This window comes from Camelina sativa, chromosome 9, assembly GCF_030686135.1.
Source record: "Camelina sativa cultivar CO46 ecotype springtype chromosome 9, ASM3068613v1".
Lineage (NCBI taxonomy): Eukaryota > Viridiplantae > Streptophyta > Magnoliopsida > Brassicales > Brassicaceae > Camelina > Camelina sativa.
This window is the reverse complement of record NC_141888.1, coordinates 8,763,301-8,766,077: the sequence shown is the minus strand read 5'-3', so window position 1 is coordinate 8,766,077 and position 2,777 is coordinate 8,763,301.

Below are 2,777 nucleotides of genomic sequence, written 5' to 3'. Positions count from 1 at the left end.
ATAACGATCCATGTACTCCATTGTTTTTATTTGCACATGAATGCATATGACAATATAAATACAAGAATGCATGAGGCATTAAAATGGTTAAGGTCATTATGGTGTACTAGACTAAAGATGGGTATAACCTTTAAGAGCTAGCAAGAGTGGTAAAAATGATGAAATAAAACTTGAATGTAGAATCCTGTGACATAATTACCAAGCCCCTAAAAGAGATAGCTTAAATCCAAGTTCTACATAGTGCCGGTGATACACATGTGCAACAAGTGCATTTGCACTAGGACAATTTTAAATTTACATATATTTTAAAGTCCAAAAAAGATTTCAAAAAAAAATTATAATTAATTAAGATCTATTTTTAAAAAATTGAACCGGGACCATAACAATTTTTGAGATTTTTACACCGGCCCTTCTACGTTCCACATAATAAGACTAAGTTCAAATTATGCATGTTTCAAAGATAGAGACTTTTGAGTCTGCTCATGATCGATCCAAACTTATGTTCCGCTACTGAACAAGGCAAGAAGAGGTTGTAAGAGTTGTCTCAAGTCTGTTTTTTCCTCGAAAAGTTCATAGTTCCCGCCTTTTGACTCAAATAGTAAAAATGACTCAATAAAAAAAAAAAAAAAATCACCCAATCTTAAATTACACCGTGATAGTGTAAAAAAATTAAAAATTAGAAGAAAGGGCCTCAATTAAAAATAAAAGTCATAACATAAAGGTATGAATAAAAAGAAATGCTTCTCTAAAAAATAATTTTCTTATTTTCATTAAATATGTTTTGGTTTATTATATATAAAAAAGTTTTCAGAAAATTAAAATACACGTTTTTGTAACAAAGAAAGAAGAAAGTTTTCACAAATTTAAAATAATAAACCTCTATATAATAAAAGACAACAAATAAAAGAGAAACCTCACTGGCAAATCATATGGTTGTTGGCAGAAGTTGCATGTCTTTTAGATAACCTCATTGGTTTATGGATCTCTTACAAAAATTTAAAAGTATATAAATTTGAAACTTTATATATTAAAAAATCGAGGGAACTCTTTAGACAGTCCTGCGTGTGTTTAGAGCAATATGTGTCATGTAAATGAATGAATACATGTGTCCTATTTATTCATCCATTATCATATGTAAATGTATGTTAAAAACAAAACAATTGGCATGGTTATCAACCAATAAACAAATAATGTTGAAACTCAAAATCACAATTAAGTTATTTATACAGTTTTTCATATTATATTTATCGTTTAAATATCATGTTTATTGTTTGTAAGTGAAAACACAAAACTTCAAATATAAAATTAAACATGATTTACAACTAAATTGTGTTGACAAATAGAACGTGTAATATCAAATCCTGTTTTTTTCGTAGAACATATTAGATCTTCAAAAAGGGTATGGGTGCCTATAAAAACTCAGAAATCGTCAATAAATTTTATAGCTATCTATTACATATTAGATAAAAAAAATTTTGTTTTGGTTATGTTATGCGACACACACAAAAAAAGAAAAATACAAAATCTTGGTTATGTAAGAAACTCTTTATAATATCGCGTATTGTGTAACAAGTAATAATCGAACTCATATTCATTACTTAAGTACTAAAATCAATTTAATGCTACAGTTAAATGCTTCAAAATAAAACTTATACATTATACTTATAAATATATATATATATATGAAGTTCTTTCTAGCGGTTGGTGTCGACTGTCAAGCTTTTGAGACGGATTGTGCAGAGTTAGTCGCGATGGTACAGACGCCTGATGATTGGTCCGCGTTCTCGAATTTGTTGGATGACTTTTTCTTGCTCAGATCATCCTTCCTCTCTTTCACTCTTATCAGGATCCTTCGTGTGTCCAACGAAAGAGCAGATTGTTTTGTTCGTTCTTCGAGATCTTTAGTTTCTGAACTTTTTTTGTAAACTCTTATCCTCCTGTTTAGCCAACTAATTTTAGAGTTTTCTTTTAATTTAATTTACTAATTGGTTGAAAAAAATTAATATATATATATATATATATATATATATATATTTCTGCGGATTAAATTCTATTTATATCTATAATTTTTTTTCTAGAGCCAATTTGGATACTTCAAATTTGAGTATTTTTTCGTTTAGCTAGTACAGTATAACTATTATAAGAATCAGATATGAATATTATTTCTGGTATATGATATAACATCTCGATTTTAGTATCCGAATTAAAAATATTTGTAATGACTTGGAATGGATCTTGGTATATGATATGGTATCTTGATTTTGCCTAATATGTTAGTATATGGTGATTTTGCCTCATAAGTCATGAATCATGTTTTGTTTTAACTATATTTAATTGGTATGCGTTATCCTCGCTGTCATTTATAATACTTTTTATAAAATCTAAACACATATAAAAACATTTGGTTGACTTGTTGTTTAGTTACTGCTTAACTTATACACCAGGAAGAAAAAGAGAAAAAAAAAGAAAAAAGAAAAATCTCTATGAGAGTTAATTGTAGGGTATCTAACTGTCCTTGTACACTACATTTTGGAAAGTGTCTTTGATCTATTGGTTCAATCCATTTGGCTCTATTTTCTCACCGAATTTTGACTATACTAAGTTACGTTACTCCGTATAATAGAGAGTGACTATAGATCGATAATGATATTCCATGGAGGAGTCGGTAAAACTATGGACGGATCAACGATGATCAACAAGAATTCTGAATGGATTGGGAGGTAAAAAACGGTAATGTTCGGACACAAAATCGAATTCGTACAATCAAATACTTAAAA